Genomic DNA, 11,733 nt, shown 5'->3' with positions numbered 1-11,733 from the left:
GATCAAGCCCCGCATCGAGCTGCGCAGACAGTGTGGAGCCTGCTTCGGATTCCTTCTCTCCCTGTCTCTCTCTCTGTCCCTCCCCCACTCGTATTCTCTCTCTTTAAAAAAAATAAAAATAAAAAAAACAAATAGACTGAAAACGCCTAGCAGAAAGTCACACACAATTCTCTCATCTCTCAGCAAAGTTATCGGAGCGGTACAGTCTCGTCCTTCATGGTCTCTAGCAGGCAGGATCGTGTGTATGTTTGGAACATTTCTAATTTAGATGCATCTGGTTCTAGCCCTCCTTTTCTTGCCAGCGAGGGTGAAATGGTAAAGTAAGCTTTTGTGGACATTTTCTGAATTCCCTGGTACAGAGGACAGAGAAAGAGAACACAAAAATAGAGACAGAAGGGAGAAAAGCTGGTAAAAGGAGAAACTGAAGGCAATAAGGGATCGCTGGTGAGGACAGAGTGGAGGAGAGCTGGGCAAAAGCAGCTGGGGAAAGATCTAGAAGAAATGGAGTCGCAAAGAGCGGACGAGCCCCAGGCGATCCTTTCAGAGTTTCGTCAAGTGCTTTCTTATGGGATCCTCACACACCCTGCGGGGGGCAAACCCATCTGGCGCTAAGGGGACTCTGAGGTTCAAAGCGGTCAGGGAGGAGGTGGCAGGAAGCCAGAACCTTCTTCTGATCACTATTCCCGCCTTGCCCGCAGGCCCCCTGTGTCTTCCCGCCAGGCAGGAGGGGGTGAGCGCAGAGCAGACCAGGCCCAGGCTCCCCCCCTGCACCTGCATTGCCCGGGAGGGACCTCCTGACTCAAAGCACGAGTCAGACGCACGGGTGGGTATTTTGTTTTCCTTCTCTGCCTAACGGGGGCCAGTTCCGGTCAGATGCTGGGCCTACAATTTCCTTCCCAGGGAGCTGGCTGATCCCACCGCCCCGAAGCTTGTGGGTGCCCCTGCATCACGACAGCAGCTACACCTGCACAGTTGTGGGGTGACGGCCAAGATCCCCACGGTGTCAGTGCACACTGAGGCCTCGCTGAGCCGCGTGACCCGTAGGACATTGGTGCTCCATACTTACCACTCGCCAACAATGCCTTTTTCTTTTCCGCGCTTGAAGGGAGAGGTGTATAAACGTCACTGGCCCTTATCTCTCCTTTACTGCGTAGAAATGCAGGGACTGGGCCTTCTAGCTGATTTGCATGGCAAACCCTCCATGCGGTTGCGTTCCGACGAGTAGAGGCTAGGGAGCAGGTTTCTGTCTTTCCACTGGAAGACGTAGCCACCTGCGTTTAGAGCTCAGAGCAGGTGGCCGGCTGGGAGATAAGGGGACAGTAATTTTAATCAACCGGAGCAGAGGCAGAAGACTCCAGCAGGGAGCCAGCACCCAGCAGAGGATGAACTGAGCAGGTGGAGGGAGCCGCTAGGAAGAAAACAGGAAGAAGCTGCCAATGGCTGGGATAAATGTATCCAAATGTAACAGGCTGGCAGGTCCCGGCAGGCCAGATACACAGGGCAGAGACACCTCCTGCAGCCGGCAGGGTGGGGGATTTTAAGCGTCTCTGTCCCTCATTGTCGGGTCAGTTTACATGCTTGCTCTTGTCCTCTGCTGGGGACGGCGTGTCGCTGGAAAAGACCTCACAAGATTATCGTGTTTTTCTCCGTTTACCTTGCGTGCATGTTTCATGGGCCAAAAGTCACGTCGTCTGAGCCACAGAGGAGTAAAAACAGGGGCACAAGGATCCTGCTCTGAGCACAGGGGTCGGGAATCTGTTTTCTCAGACAAACAAGTTAGCCTGAAGGAACAAAGTCTGAAAGTGAATCATAAACTCTTGTTTTGTTCGAGAACAGAAACTGTTCTCGAAAACATCTCTGTTGCATTTGGGGGCACAGACCGGCACTGGGGGGGGGGCCAAAAGTAAACTAGAAACTTCCAAGAAGGAGCAGACCAGCTGAAAAGTCCATTCTGTCTTTTTTTTTTCTTTAATAATCGAAAGGCAAATATAACACACATTTTTCAACACACTGAAAACATGATAGCCTGTTTGAGCATTCAAGTAAACAGCTTTTGTTAACTGTCACATAAGTGAATCTAATAAATGAACAAAACAAAACAAAACAAAACAAAACAAAATATCCTTACTATAAAAGCTTTGTCAGAGGCCCAAAATGAATTTTGAACGTGGCTTTACAAGAATTAATGTAAGCAATCTGGTGATGACTCTTTCTTTTAATATAAATCCTAAGGCATTTATGAATTATTGAAAATTATGTAGTTGAAAGAATTCCTCCGAATTGTATTACTTTCTTTACTGGAAGATGGTTAACGCTCTTTTGAATGGGAAAGCAAGCCATATTAAATTTAAAAGTCCACGTACGTGACCTTGAGGCAATACATTCAGATTACTTTCTCTTCAGGACATTAACACACGTATTGGGACAGCTCTGGGCATCTGCATAAAATGTATACGGCTCCTTAGAAGGTAGACCTACTTGTCGAGACTTCGAAAAACGACTTAAAATTTATCTTTAACATTATGATCTGGAGAGGAAGCCTGACGTGGGCAGCTTCTATTTATACGCACACTGTGCCTGGGGGATGTTCGTCCATTTGTAAAAGCCGACTGACTTTGAAAATGTCCGAGATTCCAGCAAAAATAAAATATCAATCAGCTTCAGCATTAGGCAAATTATTTCACAAGCTGAACCGAGAAGATTTTCCCAAGTTTAACGATGAGTAGATTAAGAAAAGTTTCCCGTTTGGGGATAATACATTAAAAACCAGGGCACTTTAATTGTTTGGAAATACCTGAATGAAGGTCTCCATTCCTGCACTCCGGCAGAGGAGAGGGCTGGATCTGACTGGAATGAATGAATAAAAGTACATAAAAGTATGAATTCTCCCCTCTGACCATCTGCCATTTTTATTTTTTTACCGATTTCCAAAATACTTGATCAATGTTGCTTCCCATTCTCGGGGATGGCTGTAATTCAAGGTCAAGGTCATGAAAATGCAATCTTAGTTCTGTACATGCTGAGTTTTCAGAGTTATTTTTATCAGTTTCTCATCTGGTCTCGATCTACCAGTGTAAGCTTAGGGAAATTATTTCTTTTGCTTCACACTGCTGAGAACCCAGAATGTTCCAGAGAGCAGGGGGGCCAGGGTCCTGGCAAACATTTGCGGAATGCCCGGGCCCTGCCCTGGCCAGGGCTGGCTTGCAGGCACACAGCCCTTTAGAACATACCGTTTAGGTGCGGCACGGATGCGATTTTGTTTACAGGGCAATGGTCCTCCCGGTTACCCTCTGCCAGGAATCCAGGCTCTTTTCCCAGAAATAATGCTCTTCCAAAGGGTAGATAAATATCCCCTCCCATTATATGGAGAGTTAATAAGATAACCCGAGAACGGCAGGCACACACCCAAGGGCAGCGCATGGCTGGAGCATGACCCTGTCACGGGAAGACTGAGGGCGTGGACGACACCAGACAGGTGACCGGAGAGCAGCGCACAGACCTCGGCGCCAACCGGGACTGGCTGCGGCACAGGCCGAGGCGGGAGGAGCAAGGAGGCACCTGTGAGTTTCCCCCGGGAGACTGGAGGAGGCCAGACTCCGGATGGGGTCTGTAAGAGTGGCAGAGGGTAGGAAAGCCGTCACACGTGCAACCTTCAGCTGACAGGTTGAGGCGTATGACAGACAGTAGAGGAGACATCGTTAACAAAATAGGTGATGTTTCCTTAGAACGCAGCCCCAAGGAGGAGCCGGGAACGGTCAGCCAGCACCTGAGCGCAGGTATGAGTGGGGAGGGGGCACAGATGAAAGGGAGCGGCTAACTGTGCCCTGGGACCGTGGGGCGTCCCTGCTGAGGGACACACTTGGAGCTGTGTCAGTGGAGGAGAAATAATTTTCTAGATGTAAATTTAAAAGTTAAGTGTATTCTTGGCACAAATCAATGAAGGGAAAACGTACGCCCGAGGCATAATGGGGATTTGAGGGCCGCTGAAGCACAGGTGTGATGTGGGGAAGGAGAGAGGGAGGGAAGGGATCCAGGAGAGGTGACAGGCACAGGGACTTCGGGGCAAGAGCATAGTGGGCAAAATGAATGGGGATCACAGTGTGTGTGTGTGTGTGTGTGTGTGTGCGCGTGTTGTGTGCGCACACACACACACACACACACATGCTGGCATGCATGTGACCGTATCCACATTTATTTCATTACCTGAGAACGGGTGTAGACACCGGGGAGCATGGGGGAAGACAACGGTTTCCATTTGGGGCGTTTTCCGCGTGCGGTGATGGCCAGAATGCAGACAGACTTACAAGAGTAAGGAAATCTTTCACAAAATAACGGGCACAGGCAGGATAGTGTCCCCGTGAGGAGGGCAGCCCGAGCCGAGGACTTCGTGACTGTCCCCTCGGGGAGAAGCAGAAACAACCATTCCATCTTGTTTTTCTTTTAAGTTTATTTATTCATTTTTGAGAGAGAGAGGGGAGAGGGAGAGGGAGGGAGACAGAATCCCAGGCAGGTTTCGCACCGTCAGGGCAGAACCTGAAAGGGGTTCAAACTCACGAACCGTGAGATGATGACCTGAGCCCAAACCAAGAGTCGGTCGCTTACCTGACTGAGCCCTCCAGGCGCCCCCCCCCCCCCACCTACCACCTTTAACAGTGTGCCCAAAACGATACTTTGCCTCTATCACGTCACTGTATAGCACTGCTGAAAAGAGTTTGGACTGTCGAAACAGCAACCCAAGGTGAATGAAGACTTGCCAGAGAACATTCCTGCGAGATTTCCGTTAAAAAGAATCAGTTTCCCAACCGCCCTGTAATGTCCGCGTATCACCAGTTCTAAGCATACATCGATGTTATGCGTTGTAACATCCCTGAAATCCCTATGCACCTGCTAAGCACAGGTGGCCAATCTGCCATTGCCCTAATGACATGTGACTTAGCTGTAAATCCTACAGCATGAGGGGGTAGTGAGAACCCCTCGATATTTCAGTCAACAAAACACAGGATAAGAAAGTTCATTGGATAAAGGTAAAGGAATCGATTCGCCAAGAGAATACGGCATTTCTGAAGGTTTATGCACCGAAAAGAGCTTGTAAATACGTGAGATAAGAACCGAGAGATGTGCAAGAAGAAGCAGAAAACCCAGAGATTTCAATACCTGTCTCTCAGTAATTGATACAAAAAGATAAAGAGATAGTCTGGGTGGCTCAGTTGATTAAACATCCAACTTTTGATTTCAGCCCAGGTCAGAATAATCTCACAGTTCGTGGGATTGAGCCCTGCATCAGGCTCTGTGCTGATGGTGTGGAGCCTGCTTGAGATTCTTTCTCTCCCTCTCTCTCTGTCCCTCCCCTCCCCCCCCTCAAAAATAAAGAAAGAAACATTAAAAAAAGATAGAAAACTGATAAGAACATAGAAGGTTTGAACAACGCTCCCAACAAACTTGACCTGACAATTGTAGACAAAGCAGAATACACAGTGTTTTCAAATGCACACAGAATATTTACCAAGATAGGCTGTATTTTTGGTCATAAAACCAAAGAAATGAAAGCATATTTTCACATAAGGAATGTACGAAAGTATTTATAGCAGGTTGTTTTGTAATATCCAAAAGGTGGAGACAACCCCAAACCCCATGAAAGGTGACCAGATAAACAAACCAGTCTATTCACACAATGGAACACCATTTGGCACTAAATAAATGAACTGGTGATATTTATTCTAAGTGGATGACTCTTAACTCTGCTCAAGTCAGATACAAAGAAGAATCTGTACAATTCCACGTAAATGGAATTCTAGCAAAATGTTGTGTAGAGACAGGAATCAGATCAGCATTTCCCTGGGGAGAAGGGTGGAGGTGGGAGGGAGGGATAGGGAGGTGTGACGAAGGGGCAGGAGGAGACATCTGGACATGGTGGGTGAGTTCATTTTCTTGGTAGTGGCCATGGCATCGCAGGTAAACACACACAAAAACTGAACAGTAGATATGCAGTTTGTTGAGTGTCAGTTACACCTCAATAAGATATTGAAAACCTCAATCGGTAGAAATCAGAAATCTGAAATGAGAAGAAAGCCTTGTCTCACAGTTTTATGGGCATTATTTTTCTTCCTGTCCTGGTGGCACATGAAACAACGGTGCATCTTACAATGAAGAACACACAAGACTCAGTACGTTACAAGTATACCTTCCCCCGCCCCCAAATCCCCTGTAACGAGTGTCTCCGAGAAGACGAGGGGCTTTGTAACCTATTTGCCCGGGGAATGGATTTTTCAAGTAACAGGTAGAAGCCATGGGCAAGAGGGATAACCAAGGATCTGCGTGGAGAAGTAAGGATCTAGACAACCCACATTACAGAGTAGAGCTTTCTATCAAGGCGCACGGGTACTATCCCAACTTGTGCTTTTTCGTCTTCCTTGAGAACAGTGAACCCTCCAAATGCAATCTCATGCTCTCGACTGTGTAGTATTTACCCACTTTCACAACAGTAGCAGGGTGTTGTTTGGTTGTGACGGGTTCCGGAACCTGAAGGGATTCTGTAGCTGGAAGTTTGGGTTGGGAGCCGTGGGCTCAGAGGCAGGTGAAACCCGCCAAGAGGTGAATCCATGAACCCAAGTGGGGAGAAGTTGGAAGAGGGCAGCTCAGAACTCCACAGAGGATGAACAGGAGAACCTTCTGGGTCCCTTCTGAGAGAAGAGGGTGGGGAGGAAAGGACGGGCGCGAGCAGTACAAGCCGGGCAGTGGCCGCGGGGGCCACACCCGAGGATCGTTCGTGGTTACCATGGGCAACTATTTCATCGTGTTCATCGTAATAACTGATAATGAAGTAACACTGTACGCATTTGCCGTTTATCACAGTAACACTGTGACTTCGCGGGAACCCCTATCTGTCCTCTCTCTAAAAGGGAGTTCAGGCATCTTGCAAACAAAACAGAAGAAAATAAACAATACAAACACCATGTGAAAAATTCAGCGCGTCAGAAACAAAGCAGGCTACTGCGGCGAGATGCATAAAATAAACCCAAACTTTGAGCTTCCTGGCGGCCCCGGGGAGCAGGAAACATAGCACGTGAGAGGTAGCAGCTCCCGGTAACTCACAGGAGGGGAGATCGCTCTCCGCGTGGCCTACGCCCGGCCGGCAAGATTCAGACACTACGCTGAACAGTCGTATCACCACCATTTCACGGCAAGTACATCGATAGTATTCATTTACATATAGCTTGGGGCAACTTTTAGTAAAAATCAGACATGATATTGAGGTATAATTTCATGAACACGTTTATTTTTTCCGGCCATTAATTGGGTCCAAAGATGCAACTTAGCATATCTACATCACAGCCTCCCTTAGATTATCTTCCCCAGTATTATTTCCCCGAAAGCAGGCTGTGGATGGCAGCTGGACGGCCGGAGATAACAGTGACGGTCGTTAGCATAGAAACGGATCGCCTTAATTGCTGAGTGGGGACGGACACAGGAACCTTGGTGGCCAGATAAACAGGGACAGAGTTAATTCTTCCCTTAAAAAATCAGGAAACCCGAAGGGAAGGCTACCCCACTCGGCACAGAGCGGGGCTGTAGGGACAGCTGCATGTAAAGTTGTAGTCTTTCTCAGGAAGCAGTTTGGGGTCTGTGCCAGAGCTTGAACCTGTGCTCCTGGGAGGCGGCGGTTCTCTGTCCCTGTTGATCCCCGGGCCGCCCCCATCACTGGTACCCGAGTCTTGTGAGGAGAGCAGAGTCCCAGCCCCCACTCCGGACCTGCTGAATAGGAATGTTAACAGAGGGTGATGGAAAGACTCCGGGGTCTGTGGTTTAACAGGCCGCTACCCACAGACCCTCTGAAGTTCGGGAACTCTTGCCCACAAAGGTCAGAGCCTGAAAAAAGTCTCAGAGTTGGCGTTGCCACTTAAGCAGGGCGGGAAGCAGACCCTCTGGGTTCATGCCTGATTTCCATTCCTTCTCTTCTTTCCTTTATTACATTTCTTTCTTCCCCATGCATTTATTGAGCAACTACTATATTTGAGGCCCTGCATGGAGGCCTTAGGCTCAGAGACGGATGGAAGTTCTAACAGCACACGAAGCCCCAGGAACGTACCGGAATAAACTGGTCTGTGGGTTTTTTTTTTGAAGCTTTTTAATTAAATGTTGGAGATCATTGCTTTGGTGTGGTGAATGTTCAGCCCATCCTTCTGAAAATAGATGGAAAATAGAACCGTATGTCTTCTGTGACCCTTGCTGGTCTCCGATAATAAAACTCTGGGCTGTTTCTGATTCAAGTTTGAGTTTAAAGGCCTTAACGTCATACAGGCTGTATCAAAATAATTTTAAAAAATTTTTTATTTGTTTATTCTTGAGAGACAGAGAGACACAAAGCGCTAGTGGGAGAGGGGCAGAGAGGGAGGGAGACACAGAATTCAAAGCAGGCTCCAGGCTCCGAGCTGTCAGCACAGAGCCAGACGCGGGGCTCAAACCCACGAACTGCGAGATCATGACCTGAGCTGAAGTCGGACGCTTCACCGACTGAGCCACCCAGGCACCCCAAAATAATTTTTTCCAAAAAAAAAAAACAGTACCTGGGAGAGGTGAACCTCACTCACTGAGTCATCTAGAAATTCTGCCTATTTGGTATAAAAAAAAGGAGGGGGGAACAAAACTGAAGCTCCAGGACATGGCGGGCGTGGTGAGAGCTTAATGCAGAACTTGTGGAAGGTATGGAGAATCAGTCAACTGCAGGCATTTCTTGCACATCTGTTATGTTCCAGGCAGAGTGGGAAGCTCCGAGAATTCAAAGATGGGAAACACGGAATTTCTTCCCTAGCGCTGCTGAGGACCCAGCGGGGAAGGCAGGTGTGCTCCGGCCAAACAGATACAAACGTGGCTCTTCCGCGATCCCCGTAGGTTGTGACCGCATAGGAGTGTTTGTTTTCTATTTACAGATCAATTCTGGTTTCTTGACCTCATCTTGCTTTCTGCTCCCTGCCTGCACCTGTCGCCCCTCCAGAGTGAGAGAAGCCCTCGCCGCTTTTGGAGCCGAGGACAGGTCTAGGCAGGAGCCCCTTTGTGCGGGGTGGTCATGATCACTGCGCTGTCTTCGTGTTTTCAGCGGGGTGTGGGAAAACCATAAGGCCAGCCTCACTTTCTGGCTAGATTCTGGGATTTCTCTTTGAATTTGCAAAGGAAGCATTGAGATTTCGGAAGCAGAGCCTCAAATTGTTAACCAAATGTGTAAAAGTTGGCCATGGTTATAACCAGACAGCACTCAACGTAAACAGGCGGAACCCCCGGCCTGCTTAAGATCCTGTCGCTTTGTAGGGACAAAATGCCTGGTGATCAAGTCCAGAGAGGAAAGCTCACCTTCCTTGGGAGGTGGATTTCTTTTTCTCCAGTTACCCCACTTCCGAGACCCTTCCCCAAACTGCCACGTCTTTGCTGATGCACCTGTCTGCCTTTATGGCAAGCATGGCTTTCTCTTCATTTTTCCTGCCTTCATTCATTTGCTCATCACCCACTTAATAAATATTCTGAGGGCCTTACAGGTGCCAGGCAAATGTGGTCATCAGCTGGCTCCCGATGGCATGGCTGGACAGTTGTTCAAGTCGCCCCTTCCTTAGTTCAGCCGGTGCCCAGCTCCTGGTCAGCTACCGTGGCTGTTAGTGTGGTCTCGGGCGGCCCAGAACCCTAAATAGCTCATCAGGGAGCACGGTGCGATCCCCAGAATTCCTTCTCCGCACCCATCGCTATGACCTCGACATGAGAGGTGACTAAATGAGGGAAGGCTTGCGTTGAGCCGCCAGCATGGAAGGTGGGGGCTGGGCGTCAGCTCAGAGGGAGTGTGAGTCAGAAAGACTGAGGTAAAAGAAAAGACAAATTAATTAGCTTGTCAAATCCTTCTTCTCAGAGAGCACGGATGCTACAGACTCTTGCATAATCAAGTGCCACTCCCCAGCAACGGGGAGATTCCATACCTCGCTTCTCTTCAGGTATCAGTTTTTGTTTCAAAGATGTTTGTGAATTAGTGCAGATTTCACAAAGGTGGAGAAAGATGCAGAGAGGAACATTTTGCAACATTAAATAAGTCCAGTTGGATCTTAAATCTGTATACATGTAGGTCTAGATGTTACAAGATTGAACATGATACTCATTTTTTACATGGGAACTCAGTGGTTATTGAACACAAAATTGTGAATTGTTTTAATAAAAGTAGTTAATGAGGGGCGCCTGGGTGGCTCAGTCAGTTGAGCGTCCGACTTCGGCTCGGGTCATGATCTCACGGTCCGTGGGTTCGAGCCCCGCGTCGGGCTCTGTGCTGACAGCTCAGAGCCTGGAGCCTGCTTCAGATTCTGTGTCTCCCTCTCTCTCTGACCCTCCCCTGTTCATGCTCTGTCTCTCTCTGTCTCAAAAATAAATAAAACATTAAACAAAAATTAAAAAAAAAAAAAAAGTAGTTAATGAGACTTCTATGACATTTTCAAAAGCAGTTTTCAGCTTGTTTGGATATCTCTATGTGCTTTCTTGCCATTCATTAATGTATGGCTTGTATTTTGCAGGACTAACATAAGGAAAATTGCTGGGTACATCACCCCCAGTTGAATGTCTAAGGAGACTGTTCTGACCATGAACGACATATTCCAATTTGGGGTTTTATTTAAAATTTCCCTGCATTGAACAACTTGAAAGACTCAAGAGATACTTTGTGGGTCCAGCTACTGATTCAAGAGAAAATTGCTATGTTAATAATAGTCATTTATATGGCAAAATTATAATATTTCAATATTTTCTGCAATAATGATTCATCCCATACAGCCGCATTGGAATGTTCAGATATGACATATAGAGCTCATGCTTTATTTTCCAACCTGTGAATTGCCTTAAGAATTTTATTTATCAGGGACGCCTGGGTGGCTCAGTCGGTTAAGCGCCCGAATTTGACTCAAGTCATGATCTCATAGTTCGTGGGTTCCAGTCCCACATCAGTCTCTCTGCTGTCAGCACAGAGTCTGCTTCGGATCCTCTGTCCCCCTCTCTCGGCCCCTCCCCTGCTTACATTCTCCTCCCCACCCCCAGTCTCTCTCTCTCTCTCTCTCTCACACACAAAAATAAATATTAAAAGTGTTTTTAAAAATATTGTATGTATCATTTCCACTTCTGTTGCTTCGGCGGCGTGATATTTTTCCAAACTGAAATAACAAAACCTTGCCTACAAAGCTCTTAAAACCATGACCCAAGAAAGATTGCTTAACCTGCCATTATCATCAGTAGAACACAAATATGTGAAAAATATCCTCATTATACGACCATAATCAGTGATTTTTATTCAAATAAAGGCAAGGAAAATTGCATGAAACAAATACATGATAATTTATTAATTTTGTGTGTGAATATTTTATTGCCTCCCCAAACATGTCTACCCCACCATCAGAACATCTAGACCTAGGCACGTTTAATTTATTTTGTAATTATGAAGATCTATTTGTCAAGGCAGAAGACAGAGTGCATTTTATTCAGCAGTTTGCTAGCGTCTAAGTTGTTTGGGCTGCTCAAACTGGATACGGCAGGCAGAGCGGCTTGTAAACAGCACGGCGTTATCACTCACAGTTCTGGGGCTAGAAATCTGGGACTGGGGTGGCAGGCTGGGCGGGTGAGGGGTCTTTCCCGGCTACAGGCTTATCACTATATGTCCCCACACGGTGGAAGGGGCGAGGGAGCTCTGTGGGGTCTCTTCTCAAAGGGCACTAATCCTGG

At 47.4% G+C, this 11,733-nt stretch overlaps 1 long non-coding RNA gene across 1 annotated transcript; it reads left to right on the top strand.

The window, feature by feature from the left end:
* Positions 1-3,271: 3,271 nt before the first annotated feature.
* Positions 3,272-10,799, top strand: LOC123599717. Its single transcript, XR_006713273.1, has 2 exons — positions 3,272-3,560; positions 10,539-10,799. It is a non-coding gene; the product is annotated as an uncharacterized LOC123599717 (long non-coding RNA).
* Positions 10,800-11,733: the final 934 nt, after the last annotated feature.

Source organism: Leopardus geoffroyi, chromosome A1 (assembly GCF_018350155.1).
Source record: "Leopardus geoffroyi isolate Oge1 chromosome A1, O.geoffroyi_Oge1_pat1.0, whole genome shotgun sequence".
Classification (NCBI taxonomy): domain Eukaryota; kingdom Metazoa; phylum Chordata; class Mammalia; order Carnivora; family Felidae; genus Leopardus; species Leopardus geoffroyi.
Note: the sequence above shows the minus strand (reverse complement) of the source record. Positions and strands in the feature narration are given on the sequence as shown.